The sequence below is a fragment of the Toxorhynchites rutilus genome, chromosome 1 (assembly GCF_029784135.1).
Source record: "Toxorhynchites rutilus septentrionalis strain SRP chromosome 1, ASM2978413v1, whole genome shotgun sequence".
Lineage (NCBI taxonomy): Eukaryota > Metazoa > Arthropoda > Insecta > Diptera > Culicidae > Toxorhynchites > Toxorhynchites rutilus.
In genome coordinates this window covers 96,052,987-96,069,910 of record NC_073744.1, presented here as the reverse complement: position 1 = coordinate 96,069,910, position 16,924 = coordinate 96,052,987, and the positions used below count along the sequence as shown (strand labels likewise).

The window sequence follows — 16,924 nt, the reverse complement described above, 5'->3', positions numbered from 1 at the left end:
ATGCTTCCAGTATTAAAGACAATTTTGCAACAATTGATGCAAACATGGCCCCTCCTTGCAATGATTATCTCTCTTGATGTCTAATTCAAATAGAGAGGTCGGAGATATCACTGTTTTACAGTGGAATTGTCGTAGTCTTATCCCTAAATTGGATACATTAAAATTTTTAATTCATAACTTCCATTGTGATGTTTTTGCTCTGTCCGAAACATGGCTTTCTTCGCGAGATGATATCTCTTTCCACGATTTTAATATTATACACTTGGACCGTGATGATAGATACGGAGGGGTGCTTTTGGGGATCAATAAGTGCCACTCATTTTTTAGAATTGACCTTCCACCTATTGGAGGGACCGAAGCTGTTGCTTGTCATGCAAACATCAGAGGCAAAGACCTCTGTGTTGTCAGCTTGTATTGGCCTCCGAGAGCTGCGGTTAGCCGCAAACAACTTGATGACATGTGCTCACTCCTTCCTGAGCCACGATTGATCTTGGGAGACTTCAACTCTCACGGAACTGCCTGGGGGGAACAGTACGACGACAATCGTTCATTGTTGATATATGACCTTTGTAACAGCTTCAATATGACCGTTTTGAACACTGGGGAAACAACACGTGTACCTAAACCTCCTGCTAACCCAAGTGCTCTTGACCTCTCGCTTTGCTCGAATTCACTATCGTTAGATTGCAAGTGGAATGTAATCCAGGACCCCAACGGTAGTGATCACTTGCCAATCAAAATTTCCATCACCATTGGGTCGAATTTTTCTGAATCTATAAACATGGCATATGACCTCACAAGACACATTGACTGGAAAAAATATGCGGACGCGATTGCTCTAGCCATCAATTCCAGAGATGGTTTACCTCCATTGGAGGAGTATAACTTCCTTTCTCGTTTGATCTATGACAGCGCGGTTCGCGCTCAAACGAAACCCATCCCAGGCTCCACTATTCGTCGAAGGCCTCCCAATCCATGGTGGGATAGCCAATGTTCCAAGCTTTATGTAGAAAAATCGAATGCATTTAAAGCTTTTCGGAAACGTGGAACCCCTGAAAATTTTCAAACGTATTTAGCCCTTGAAGATCAATTTAAAAACTCAATCAAAGGGAAAAACGTGCTTATTGGCGAAATTTCGTGGGAGGTTTGTCACGAGAAACGTCAATGAAAAAATTATGGAAAGTGGCTCGAAACATGAGAAATCGCTCTTCAACGAATGAAAGCGAAGAATATTCACATCGATGGATTTTTAATTTTGCACGGAAGGTTTGTCCTGATTCCGCTTCTATGCAAAAAATTGTTCGAGATATACCACAAGGTAGGTGCGATCTTGATTCCGAGTTTTCGATGGTAGAATTCTTTCTTGCTCTGCTTTCATGTAACAATTCTGCTCCGGGATCGGATAGAATTAAGTTCAATTTGCTGAAAAACCTCCCTGATGTGGCGAAACATCGCTTGTTGAATTTATTCAATCGGTTTCTGGAGAATTATATTGTTCCAGATGATTGGAGACAAGTACGAGTTATAGCTATTCAAAAACCCGGAAAACCCGCGTCCGACTTCAATTCGTACCGCCCAATAGCAATGCTGTCTTGTATACGGAAATTGTTGGAGAAAATTATCTTGTTTCGCCTTGATCGATGGGTTGAAACGCAATATGGGTTCTCTCAGATACACAATATGGGTTCCGCAGGGGCAAGGGGACGAATGATTGTCTTGCGTTGCTTTCTTCAGAAATTCAAATGGCTTACGCCGAAAAAAAACAAATGGCTTCAGTATTCTTGGACATGAAGGGGGCCTTCGAATCTGTTTCAATAGAGGTTTTGTCGGACAAATTACACTCTTGAGGTCTGCCGCCTCTATTGAATAATATGTTATATAACTTTTGAACTTTTCTCACGGAGATTCGGCAGTAAGTCGGGTCTCTTACATGGGCCTCCCCCAGGGCTCATGTTTAAGCCCCCTTTTGTACAACTTCTATGTAAGCGACATCGACAATTGTCTTACACAAAATTGCAGCCTAAGACAACTTGCAGATGATGGAGTGGTGTCTGTCGTAGGATCAAACGAATCCGACCTGCAAGGACCCTTACAAAATACTTTGAACAATTTTTCAACCTGGGCCATTGGGCTAGGGATCGAATTCTCCACGGAGAAAACAGAGATGGTGGTTTTTTCTAGGAAGCATAGACCAGCAAAACCAAAGCTTCAACTTTTGGGTAAACCGATCACTCATGCTATGTCATTCAAGTATCTTGGGGTCTGGTTCGACTCCAAATGTACTTGGGGCCCATATTAGGTATCTGAGTAAAAAATGCCAACAAAGAATAAACTTTCTCCGTACAATTACCGGCACCTGGTGGGGAGCCCACCCAGAAGATCTTATAATGTTGTATCGAACAACTATTCTCTCAGTGATGGAGTATGGCAGTTTCTGTTTTCAATCAGCTGCCAAAACACACCTCATTAAACTCGAGCGAATTCAGTATCTTTGTCTCCGTATCGCGTTGGGATGTATGCCCTCAACGCATACCATGAGTCTCGAGGTTTTGGCAGGCCTACTCCCACTAAAAGATCGCTTCAATTTATTATCTCTTCGGTTCTTCATCCGGTGTAATGTTATGAACCCATTGGTGATCGGAAATTTTGAGCAGCTGATCGAGCTAAATTTTCACTCCGGATTCATGAGTTCATATCATGAATTCATCTCCAAGCAGGTTGATCCTTCTTCGTATATTCCCAACCGTGTTTGTTTCCCTGACTACATCAATTCCTCTGTGCATTTTGATCTGTCCATGAAGCAAGATATCCATGGATATTCAGATTATCAACGATCGAGGATCGTTCCAACGATCTTCGATGAAAAGTATGGGGGTATCAATTGTGATAATATGTACTTTACTGATGGGTCCACTATAAACGAGTCCACAGGATTTGGAGTGTTCAACGAATTTTTTAGCACCTCCCACAGTCTTCAGAATCCTTGCTCAGTGTATATTGCTGAATTGGCAGCAATTCATTGGGCGCTGGACAGCGTCGCCTCACGACCTGTTGAACACTATTACATTGTAACGGATAGTCTTAGCTCTGTCGAAGCTATCCGTTCAGTGAGGCCGGTAAAGCACTTGCCGTACTTCCTTGAGAGAATACGAGAAATTTTGAGTGCTTTATCCAGACGCTGTTATGTCATTACCTTTATCTGGGTCCCTTCACATTGCTCCATTCCGGGTAATGAGAGGGCTGACTCATTAGCAAAGGTAGGTGCAATTGAAGGCGATATTTATCAGTGTCAAATCGCCTTCAATGAATTTTATTCTTTAGTCCGCAAAAATACCATCGCTAACTGGCAACGCAAGTGGAATGAAGATGAATTGGGCCGGTGGTTTCACTCGATTATCCCTAAGGTTAGCCTCAAACCGTGGTTCAAAAGTCTGAAATTGAGTCGAGACTTTATTCGCACCTTCTCCCGACTCATGTCCAATCACTGATCGTTAGATGCACTACTCTTTCGTTTCAATCTTGCCAGCAGCAATCTCTGCGTTTGTGGCCAAGGTTATCACGACATCGAGCACATTGTTTGGTCGTGCGAGGTATATCTGGTCGCCAGATCGAATTTAGAAAACTCCATTCGGGCCCGAGGACCCCAATGTGCCGGTGAGAGATGTGTTGGCTCGGTTAGACCTTGATTACATGTCCCATATATATGTTTTCCTTAAAGCTATAGATCTTCGTGTGTGATTGTCCCTACATCCTTATACCCTCCTTTCCTTCCTTTGCGGGTAATTCGTCCCCTTGCTATAAATAGTAGAATAAGTTGAAATGTAAATACACTATAGATATACGAATAGATTTATGAAATGAGTGTTCATCAACATTGTTACAATTTCCTTATATCCCATCCTTCTCCTAAAAATATGTCACCCTCCTAAACTCGAGTACACCACGAGTAATCGGTTTTCCACCTTACTAACCATAGATGTAAGAAAATTGTTTATATATATAGTTTTAAAATTATATTTCAGAATTCGGCTCCTTTAAACTTAAGTAACTGAGCCTGTAAAAATAAACGAATTAATAAAAAAAAAAGCAATACGAAGACAAATAATTTAAAAATGTGTATTTTGCTAGCTAATTAAAAACAGAAACTACCATACTCCATCACTGAATGAATAATTGGAATAATAAAATCTTCTGGATGAGCTCCCCACCAAGTGCCGGTACAAGCAAACCTTTTTTTGTGCGGGGAATAGGGACAGCACAAAAAAGTCGCATAAAAAAATCGAGCAAAACTTCACCAGCAGCTTTAAAAAATCGTGTTCGGTATACATTTTGAAAAAAAAAACTTTTTTTGTGCGGTAGATAAGGACCGCATAAAACCGCAAGAAAATAACTCAAATCCACGCCATTTACCGTTCAATTTCCTTTTGTTTCCCTGCTTTGCGATGGGACGCTTTGCCTTTTCGGTTGCGCGTGGCTGTTTTGTGCTTTTAGTTGCATGTCGAAACGTGTTGCTGTTAGGAATCATGTCATGAAAAAACTTAGAAAATCTCAGATCATTTGATGAGAGGAGAGGAATGATTTCAGAAGCGGATAATTGAGACGCAAATATGCTTTTTCACGATAACTTCGTCAAATATGCTTCTTTTCATACACCACACAAAAATAATCGGCCAAAAAAAACCGCACAAGAACAGAAAATCGCACTAAACAGGTTTTACTGTAATTGTACGGAGAAAGTTTATTCTTTGTCACCACTCCATCATATGCAGGTTTTTTTGACGTAGGACTACGTCTAACCGGAAGATATAGGGGGTGAAATGGAAATCTAGGCACTGAACAAGTAGGAAAAAATGCAAGATTTGGAACGCTTATAACTCGAGCATTTCTCAATAGATCGCAAAGGTTTTTGCAACAATTGATAGGAAATATATCTACGCATCTATCATAACGAATAACATTTCATTTTTCTGGAGATAAATAATTGAATAATTGTGAAATATCAAGCATTGTCAAAATACACTATGTGCCCATTTTTGATTGGTCCATTTTGTGCTCCTCAAATCGTACCGACCAAAACGGGCAACCAGAGCAGCAGCAAAATAGAATGAAGCACGATTGGAAAGGAAGAAGAAAAAAATGAACGAAACATTGGTCGCAGTCTCACACATGCGTAATTCTCGAGCCAGCCAGTCAGCTTAAAAATCCCCGCTCCGCTGCCGTAACGATCATTCTCATTCAAACCGTACACCACATCGGTTCGCATCACAACACATCAACAAACCAATCCAAGCAGCCATGTCTGGACATGGTAAAGGAGGAAAAGTGAAGGGAAAGGCAAAATCCCGCTCGAACCGTGTTGATCTGGAGTTCCCCGCAAGGGTAGCTAGGCCGAGCACGTTAGTACCAGTGCAGCAGTCCACCTAGCCGGCGTTATATAGTTTCGGCCGTCGAAGTGATCGAGTTGGCTGGTAAAGCTGCTCGCGACAATAAGAAAACCCGCATTCGGAACAGACCACATTCGATTCGGTGGACATCAAGACAACAGGCAGTTGCAGCGAGTGGCGAGTGGCAAACGCAATCGCAAAACGGCATCAGGTAACAAAAGAAAAAAGTTTGTTCTTTATACAAACTGCTTTGGTGGCAAATCCAGAACAAGGCGGCATCGAGGGCGTTCGAAATGGTTTTTTTCAAAACCACGAGTACTAAGTTTTCTAAATTGGAACCATTCCATAAAACAAGGCGCTTTTCAGGGCCATTAAACCTTCCAAAAAAGAGTTTAGGAAATACAGTTCAATGCTTTCTAAAACAATATCCAAAATAATAATAAAACACAAATTGATTTTTTCATAATTTGTTTGCCAGGATATGATGAGTATGTGAATTTGGCAGTTGTTCTGAGCTTATTGATTTTCACCAATTCTTAAATTGCTTCTAGATTGAAAGTACAGTAATTTACACTTATCTCGACATTTAACTAATTGGACGGACATGTAATGCGACATATTTAGTTGGACACTTTTGTAAACATAGAGTTCGGGGTCCAAATTATGACCCCACATTGAAAGTTGACACTGTACCACTGTCATCGCAAATGTTCAATTACAGGTTAAAATTACCTCCAATCCGATACTGAGTGGTGGTAATGCGACGTGCCATTGAATGTAATTTACTGTAAAATATGTCACAAGCTGGATGGGAAGAAATTTTCCAACTGTGAAAGCTGTGGCGAGTGGCAAATGCAATCGCTAAACAGAAAGGTTTAGCCGAACAAGATGGGGATATCGAGTGATAACAAAACAATAAACTTTTTAGATTGAAGATAATTTTGTGATCCTGAAAAGGACCCTTTTTAGCCTGCATGTGAATCCAACGAGCGAACAAATCGTAATGAATGTATTTTCTTCTACTTCTTCTTTTTGGCTTTAAGAGGGTTTAAACTTTTCAGTTCATTCGCCTCTATGAATGTATTTTTTGCCATCGCTCCCTTTTAACGCTCATTCGTTCGTCTCGTTGGACTCGCCCCTCTGGCTGAGTCTGCCGATTTGTCTCTATCCTGTGAGTGTGTACCGCTAGAGTATAAAACACGCGGACCCCAAAAAAATATCTTATTTTCTTTCAAACCGTAAACCCGTGTGGTTGTATGGCATCGGCATCGTGGTCGTAACAAAGGAGGACAAGTTAAGGGAAAGGCAAAGTCTCACTCGATCCGTGCAGGTCTCCAGTTCCCTGTTGGTCGCATTCACTGATTGCTCCGCAAGGGTAACTAGGCTGAACGGATTGGTGCCGGAGCACCAGTATACCTAACAGCGATTATAGAGTTTCGGCCGTCGGAGTGCTCGAGTTGGCTTGCAAAGCTGCTCACGACAATCAGAAAACCCGCATAAAGAACAGAGTAGCTTCGGTTCGGCGCTCATCAAGGCAACAATTAGTTTCAGTGAGTGGCAAAGTGTTTCTCCGGCACGTCGCATTAAATGTAATTTACTGAACAACATGTCACAAGCTGGATAGCAAGAAATTTTCCAACTGTGAAAGCTGTGGCGAGTGGCAAACGCAATAGCTAAACAGGAAGGTTTAACCGAACAAGATGGGAATATCGAGTGATAACAAAAACACAACACCAAAGGTTCTTTTCAGAACCATCAACATATTCATAAAGAGTAAACAGTAAACTAATCCATTTTTCAGGTAGATAGGTAGGTATTCACGTAGGAGAAGAAAATAAAACAATATATTTAAAATATATATTTAACAAAAGCTGTCCCCTTTGTATAGTCCTACGTCACTCCGGTTATGTCCCCGACATTACCCACCCGTCTTTTTTATTAAGGAGGCTTTAAAAATATAATTTCATTCGCCTCTATCATTTGCAAGATGTCTCATGCTGTAATTTTGTGTAAGGCAATTGTCAATGTCGCTGACGTAGAAGTTGCACAAAAGGAAGCTTAAACATGAGCTCTGGGGAAGGCTCATGTAAGAGACCCGACTTACTGCTGAATCTCCGTGAGAAAAGTTCAAATGTTTCTCACAAAGCAAGTTATATAACGTATTCAATAGAGGCGCAGTCGCCGTAATTTGTCCGACAAAATCTCTATTGAAACATAATCAAAGGCCCCCTTTATGAGCTTGAGCTTGAGCTTGGGTAGACTTGGGTAGACTGTACAATTCGTAGCTGCTCTCCGTGATTGACCTGAACCAGCGAAATTGCATTAATAATGACGCTTGGGAGTAGCAAATCATTCTCATTGTGCAAATTTCGGTGATTCGAGCTTTAAATAGTCGATATAGTCTGGGAAAATCGGCATGGCAAAATAGATACAAGTAGCGGATACTTTTGTACTCGCTTGTGTTTCTGCAAATGGAATGTTTCCCTAACACAAACTTCAAAACCATGGAGCCTGGTCATGTCGCCAGCTCACTGAACTTCTACGCATATCGTTTGATGATTAGGCAAAATGTTGATAACTATTTGCTGCGATAACGTTTTCCCAATACAGATTGGGATTTGTTTGCAATTGAATTTGTTTCATCCATTCACTAATTTAATACACATAAAAAATAGATCTGCGCAGCGACGACATCGTACCCAATAAGGAACTTCTGGGCTGGTCGGGCAACGTATGGATACCCCGACCATGCATCAACATCAACGGAACATTCACGGCCAGAAGGTCATGCTGTCTATTTGGTGGGACCAGCTGGGTGTGGTGTACAATGAGCTGCTAAAACCGAATGAAACCATTACAGGGGACCTCTACCGACGACAATTGATGCGTTTGAGCCGTGCACTTAAGGAAAAACGGCCACAATACGAGCAAAGACACGATAAAGTTATTTTGCACCACGACAATGGTCGGCCGCATGTCGCGAAACCGGTCAAAACATATTTGGAAACGCTGAAATGGGAGGTCCTATCCCACCCGCCGTATTTTCCAAACATTGCTACGTCCGATTACTACCTTTTTCGATCGATGCAACATGGCCTGGATGACCAGCATATCTCCAATTTTGATGAAGTCAAAAATTGGATCGATTCGTGGTTAGCCGACAAACCGGCCTATTATTTCCGCAAAGGGATCCGTGATTTACCAGAAAGATGGGAAAAAGTAGTGACAAGCGATGGGCAATACTTTGAATATTAAATTTGTAATCATTTTTGCAGAATTAAACATTAATTTTTGAAAAAATGAAAAAAAGGACGGGTGGGTAATGTCGGGGACATAACTGGAGTGACGTAGGACTATACAAAGGGGACAGCGTTTTTTTTACAAACTTTCTATTTTTTTTCTTACTGTCTTATAGTTGATTCTTGATTTTTTTCTGAAGGCTTTGTATTTATTAAATGTTCAACGCCGGGCATCTTTTGGCGTATGCACATATCGTACAATCACAATGATGGCTGTGATAGGGAATGCATAGGTGGTCATCAGCTCATTCACTATCATATATTTCACTATTGAACACATTACCGTACCTTAAACTGTGGTTTCGAAGACGAATGAATTGTAAGATTTGTAGTCTCCGCAAACAAAGTAAATAAAAATGAAAAAGAACTGAGGTTTTGGAGACGAACTCTACGATCTGTCGAGAAATAGACGAGCTATAAGCGTAAAACCAACAGTAAATACAGGGACGGGTGACCTTCGGATTGAAGTCCTTTAAAATAAGAACAGAGCAACAGGAAATGCATAGCTCATCATATTGCTCCTTAGTTATGTTTCTATACAATGCAGATGTAACGTCAGTCAATTTTCAATATCAGTTATCAACCAAAGAAAACAGTTCTTGCTACCGAGAAAATTCGTTAATGCCATCCTGCGTACAATGTGTTGTAATTTGAAGCCACTTTTAATTCGGAAACCATGTATGGGTTTGTGAAAACTGAATGATCAATTTAAAAGACCCCAACCACCAATAAGTTCAAAAACAAGCATAAACAAAATAAATTAGTTCATATTATATGTCATATTATGTCACTTAAGAATGCATTGGTATTGTGAATAACTTTTAATAACTCTTCTTTGAATGGTTTAATGGCCCTGAAAAGCGCCGTGTTTTACGGTGGCTGGTTTTGACACCAAAGCAGTCTGTATAAACAAACTTTTTCCTTCTTCTACCTGCTGCCGTTTTGCGATTGCGTTTGCCACTAGTTGAAACTAGTTGTTGCCACCGAATCGAATGTGGTATATTCTGTAGGCGGGTTTTCTTATTGTCGTGAGCAGCTTTGCAAGCCAACTCGAGCACTCCGGCGGCCGAAACTCTATAACCCCTGTTAGGTACACTGGTGCTCCGTTCGGCCTAGTTACCCTTGCGGAGAAATCAGTGCGACCAACAGGGAACTGCAAATCTGCTCGATTCGAGTGTAACTGCCTTTCTTTTAACTTGTCCTCCTTTGTCACGTCCACACGTCCACGTTGCTGCTTGTATTGCTTTGTTGATGTGATGGGATGCGATGTGAAACGATGCCATACAACCACCCTGATTTACGGTTTGAAAGAGAATGATATATTTTTAGCGGGTCCGCGCGTTTTGTACTTTAGCGGTACACGCTCACAGGATAGAGACAAATCGGCAGACTCAGCCAAAGGGGTGAGTCCAACGAGACGAACGAATGAGCGTTAAAAGGTAGCGATGGCAAAAAATATATTCATTACGATTTGTTAGCTCATTGGATTCACACGCAGTTGTTTCTAACAAACACGAAGGCACCGAAGACTAGTGGAATAGTGGAAAAGCCGCCAAAAAGATCGGCACGGCGCAGAAGAATATCTTGGAAACCGACAAGAAAAAGGAGAAGGAATCATATGCTATCTACATCAAAAGGTGCTGAATCTTGATCATTTCGACACCAGTTTCTCATCGAAGGCGATGAGCGTCATGAGCTTCGTCAATGCATCTATGAGCGTATCGTAGCGGAAGCCTCGCGTCTGACCCACTACAATAAGTGGTCAACCATTACGGCGTGGGAAATTCAGATCGCAATCAGTCTGTTGCTGCCCGGTGAACTTGCATGCGGTTTCCGAAAGTAACAAAGCGGTGAAGGAGTATACCAGCTCCAAATAAAGAGCGTTTTCCGACTGCTGATTCGGAAGCAAACCCTAAAAAGGATTCAGGACCACAAAATCATCTTTAATCTAAAGAGTTTTGTTATCACTCGATTTCCCCATCATGTTCGTCTAAACCTTCCTGTTTAGCGATTGCGTTTGCCACTCGCCACAGGATTCACAGTTGGAAAATTTCTTCCCATCCAGCTTGGGACATGTACATGTACTGTAAATTACATATGCGACATGCCGAAGCACCACTCAGTGTCGCATTGGAGGCGATTTAAACCTGTAATTGAACATTTGAGATGACAGTGATACAACTTTCACAGTTGGAAAATTTCTTCCTATCCAGCTTGGGACATGTTAAGTCATGATTTGGACCCAGAACTCTATGTTTACAAAAATGTTCAACTAAATATGTCGCATTACAGGTCCGTCCAATTAGCTAAATGTCGAGCTAAATGTAAATTACTGTAGGGGAAAAGGGGGGAATTTGGACCACCTAAGCAAATCGCCTAATATTTCCAAACCAATACGGTCTAAATAAAAAATGTCACATTGTATACTGAGCTACACTTGTTTTCTCTCAATCAATAATGTTTAATCATTATATCAAGCTTCAAACTACCAAATATATCATAAAATGAGAGAGACGATTTTTGGACATTAAAATTTGATGTAGGGTGATTTGGACCATCTGTGGGGTGATTTGGTCCAGTGTGTGTATCATCGAAAAAAACATTCTTATGTTTATTTAAAGTATTTAGAAATAATGTTACAATCAGTAACAGTGTTCTGGGATCGATACCAGGTGTCTTGGCCAGATTTCAGACCAGAAAAATAGGATTGGGACCATCTCGAATTATGCATGGATCTTTTCACTGTTGTTCGAGCATTTTCAAACACTGTCGATGATTGGTCAAAGAAAATCCGTTCTTGATGACCTGCGTTGGTCTTTCAAGCTCCTCCTTCTTCCAACGTTGTCTGCCCATCCTCTTTTTGTAATTTAGTGGCATCTGGAATCAATTAGACCAAAGAAAAGCCTCAAATCTGTAGGACCAATTCACCCCACAAAAACATGTCCATGTCACCCCACACAACATCCAAAAATTAAAATGCAATTAATTTCATTTATTGTTATCAAACTTACTGTTTCGCTGCATCAAATTGCTCCTCTTCTGTAGGAGAACAGAACTTTACTGCACAATACACGAAAAGTTTGTTTAATCAGCGGGAAAAACCTTAAAACCACGATCGGAAAACTCACATTTTTTGACAATAAAAGTGCTTGCTGTGTTAATGCTACCGTTTCCTTCAACCTGTCGAATTTTACCAAAGTTTTTTTACGTTAGTTATATACGGTTCAACAATAAAAGAAGATGACATTATAAAAAATCCAAGTTGAGCCATACTTTTTGAGATAATGGGGTGGTCCAAATCACCCCATATGTCCAACTCACCCCGTGTTACCCTACTTTCAATCTAGAAGCAATTTAAGAATTGGTGAAAATTGAATAATCGGGTAAGTCTCCAACCATCAATAAGCTCGAACAACTGCCAAATTCTCATACTCATCATATCCTGGCAAACAAATTATAGAAAAATTAATTTGTGTTTTATTATTATTTTGGATATTGTTTTAGAAAGCATTGAACTGTATTTCGTAAACTCTTTTTTGAAAGGTTTAATGGCCCTGAAAAGCGCCGTGTTTTATGGAATGATTCCAATTTAGAAAACTTAGTACTCGTGGTTTTTGAAAAAAAATTATAGGAGGTTGTGTCCAAGATACGACCGCATTGGTGACGTAGAACTACGCTGTTATTTTATATAAGTCGCTTGTTTATACCTTCGGATATTATTCTATAATGCTGTGAAATTTTAGAAACAACTGCTTAGTAGAATAATCTCTGAAATGATTTTTTCATTGTAGAATCAGTTGACGATAATTGATTGATGATTCATTCTTGCCCTCGCAAAACAATCGTATGTCGCAATTTATTTCATGTCAATGCATTGAAAATTTACCTCGAAGGCTATTCCGGTGGCCTTTTTCGAAATTGACATATACTTGGCTACAGTCGATTATACACATGTTGCACCAGCACCATTATTCCATATATCATAACTACATCAATATATCTTAGGCACCTCATGTAAACAACAACAATGACAACACTTGCAAGTATCAAATATCATGCTACATGTTATTTAGTATTGCCTCAAAGGAATTGAACCTCTAGATATCGTTCGTACAAACTAAGCGTAAACCAAGCGCCAAACAAGCTTTCACCATAGCATGCATACAGAGCCATACATTGGTGGCTTGAAACTACTAGCAATATAAACATTTCTCATCATTTTGCGCTATTCTCAAAAGAAACGCTTCTGTTAATATTACTGGCCTCGAAAAGAGTTGCATTACTTTCTCATGCTCGAGATAAGAGCAGCAGTCTCCCTTAGTGGAGGAAGTTTTGCTACTGGCAAGCAAAACCTAATCACATACAAAATTCCAGAACATTTACTTTCTTGATGACTAAACAAGAGAAATAAACTCTTTTTGTTAATAACAACCTCGAAAACAGTAGCAATGCTTCATTATGATCAATATTAGCGCAAATGCAATCCTAGTTGAAGGCAGTTTTGCGACTGGCACGCGAACCCAAATAACTTATAACATTCCAGTAAGATATTCATAATGCTTAGTATTCCCAAATAATTTTTTGGTGCACAACCTTAACGTCTGCTTCGCCATAACGTCAGTTTAATACATTGATGCATTCTCAAAGGCACAAACGAAGCCCTTATGAAGACGGAAAATAAACAATGTTAACTGCTTGGAAAAAGACCGAATTATGCCACACAGCTTGTACTCTGCTGTAACACCCATCGATGCGAATTCGTTGATGAGTTTGTCAAGAGCGACCGCCTTCACCACCAGCGGGGGGAGCTTGATTTTGGTTGCTGCCTGGACGTTTACATTTTCGACCGACGCGCCGAAATCGCCTATTTCGCTGTTGTTCGGTGCGATGTCACATTCGCGAAGGCTCGGTTCAGTGCGAGCGCTTTTCACTGCACCAACACCGCGTGCATCATTAGATGACGCTTACCTCGAAATTTTATTGCCCCTGGCAATGCGTTCGTTTTTTGCAGGGCTCGAGCCTGCCTTCCTCTTCTTCTCGCTCATCGCACACTACGCGAAGCGTCCAATTTATGACGCGAAAAGAAGAACACACGATACGAATAACGCGAAAAACGAACAGAAAAATCAAACGGCGAAAGCAAAGTGAACTGGATTACTCAATAGTCCGATGCCGAATGAAAGTTTGCCTCAGCGAGATCCACTGTTTATACTCTAGGCAAGTGTTCCCCTTCATTCTTCTTCTTTTCCTTTGTTCACGGAGACTTTAAATCCAACGATTTCCCCTCCGTTGGACGTCGATAAGTTGCTCGTTATTGATAGCTCTGTTCGGGAAAGCACTCAAATGGACAGACCAAATGTATGGGAAAATAGAAACACATAGTTTTCATGAATTTTAACCATTTACTAACAAGGGGATTCTAATGTATGGCATATTAAACAAATCTTACGGAATTTCCGATTCGTTTAGTATGTAAACCGCCAAAATCCGTTCGCGGCAAAAATAGTTATTAACGTTAACTTTATTTCATAAAAACGTGACCTGTTTTCTGATTTGACACCCTTAATGAAAGACATAGTTCTACGTCAAAAACCATTTCGAACGCCCTCGATGCCGCCTTGTTCTGGATTTGGCACCAAAGCAGTTTGTATAAAGAACAAACTTTTTTCTTCTGCCACTGCAAATGCCTGTTGTTGTCTTGATGTCCACCGAACCGAATGTGGTCTGTTCTGAATGCGGGTTTTCTTATCGTCGCGAGCAGCTTTGCCAGCCAACTCGATCACTTCGGCGGCCGAAACTATATAACGCCGGCTAGGTGGACTGGTACACTAGTACTAACGCGTTCGGCCTAGCTACCCTTGCGGAGCAATTGGCGGATACACCTACGGGGAATTGCAGACCAACACGGTTCGAGCGAGATTTTGCCTTTCCCTTTACTTTTTCTCCTTTGCTATGTCCAGACATGGCTGCTTGTGTTGGTTTGTTGATGTGTTGTGATGCGAAACGATGTGGTGTATGGTTTGGATGAGAATGATCGTTACGGCAGCGGAGCGGGGATTTTTAAGCTGACTGACTGGCTCGAGAATTACGCATGTGTGAGATTGCAACCAATGTTTCGTTCATATTTTTTCTTTTTCCTATCCAATCGTGCTTCATTGTATTTCACTGCTGCTTTGTTTGCCCGTTTTGGTCGGTACGATTTGAGGAGCACAAAATGTACCAATCAAAAATGGGCACATAATGCATTTGGACAATCCTTGATATTTCACAATTATTCAATTATTTATCTCAAGAAAAATGAAATGTTATTCGTTATGATAGATGTGTAGATATATTTCCTATCAATTGATGCAAAAACCTTTGCGATCTATTGAGAAATGCTCGAGTTATAAGCGTTCCAAATCTTGCATTTTTCCTACTTGTTCAGTGCCTAGATTTTCATTTCACCCCCTATATCTTCCGGTTAGACGTAGTCCTACGTCAAAAAATCTGAAAAGGTATCCGAGATTTTCGATATCTCGAAAGCATTTATATAAGGAATATATGCAATCAAGAGATATAAAGCAATGATCGCAACACTGCTTAATTTGATTTGCCTAATGTCCTCGTATTTTCAATATTCCTGCTTTAAATTGATACAGAACACTTCCACATACAACCGCATCACAAAATGTACATATACGCGCCCGAAACTCATAAATAGAAACGAGTACTTCCGTATACAACCTTCAATACACTTATAATGAAGTGTGTATCGTGTATGAATACTATAGCACTTCTGGCAATCACTTAGATTATTACACTTCCATGTTTATTTTATCATTGGAATTGAATCAATAATGCTATTTCAGGTGTCCAAAGTTTCGATCTGTATATCGATTTTTATCATAACAAGCACACTCCGTCCAAATGAAACTATCTCCGACGTAAGTTTTATGATAGGAACGCAGCTTTAGGGGGTCACATATATTTCGCGTATGTTATTTGCTTTGTACTAATATAAACCGACACGCGCACACATAATCTACTACACGATGACTGAAACGTATCGAATTCTTCCAGTACTGAAGCACTGATCATAAGAATAACGTTGCTATGTAAGTGGTGATAATTACACTACGCTTACATATGCGACGGTGCATACTCAAAGTTTTACATTATGCGCACCCTACTCACACATTACCTACACACGATACAGTGTACAAACGTTATCAAATGGATCTCATCTATCGAATGAAGCACACGAGAATGCACCAACATCCGCCCAAAAACACCTCTCGTTCACCTATTTCTGACCATACCCAGCAAACATTAAATCGTATAATTTTGCACGTGTCAAATCTTACAAGAAATCCGAATAAATCATAATCGCATATAATATCAATCAAAGTATGTATCGTGTATATTTGAAATCGCATAAAATGTAAGAACTCGATTTTATATACCATTATCAAATTAAGTCGCAATTCGGTATAATAAACATCAATTTTATGATGTACATTGTCGTAAAATATATTTAATCCGCATCATATGCGTATATTACGCTGATGCAGTTTGTGTGTCGTATAAGCGTATAATTTAAATCGATTCAGTACTGTAGTAAATCGTGTTGCATGCTGAAGAAAATCATGAAACAGTAAATCATATTAGATCCTAATAAAGAACATATTACATCATATTGCAATGTCAATGAAATGCTGATGCATTCGAAAGTTTTAACCGCTGTTGAATTAATTTTCAGATAGCCGCGCGAGATAGCTGGTGGATGGTAATTCAGACGACTGGAGTTCGAACCCACATTGGAGCAGTTTTTACCAAACATCAATCTGTGCCATTTTAAACATTCATATTCCACTCCCAACACAAGTCAATCAAACTATTATTATTTCTACAAACATAAATACTCATATATAAAAATGGCGATTCGTGAGGCTATAATAAACATTTCACGAAAATATTTTGCACCATTTGTTTTTTTCTATGTCTGTAATAAATCGTATATGAGTATGGCAAAATTCGTACATATTTGGTGCTTTGACAATTCATGAATATATTCATAATAGATCGCAATTCAATATCAACATAATCGCTATTATAGCCGGTCAAAGTTGCATATTCATCCAAACAAATTCGGTAAGCATTTGCCATGTATGTATATGGCCTCCACTTTTGCATGCATATGCCAGTTAGGCGCATTATATGCCAACCAAATTTTAGGGCATATGATGTTATATATACGCT

The 16,924-nt window shown here is 40.0% G+C and overlaps 1 protein-coding gene across 3 annotated transcripts in view; it reads left to right on the top strand.

Annotated features, from left to right (window-relative positions):
• The window catches only part of LOC129761119 (uncharacterized), a 78,266-nt gene that overhangs the window by 44,678 nt on the left and 16,664 nt on the right, over positions 1-16,924 (top strand). The window lies entirely within an intron of this gene.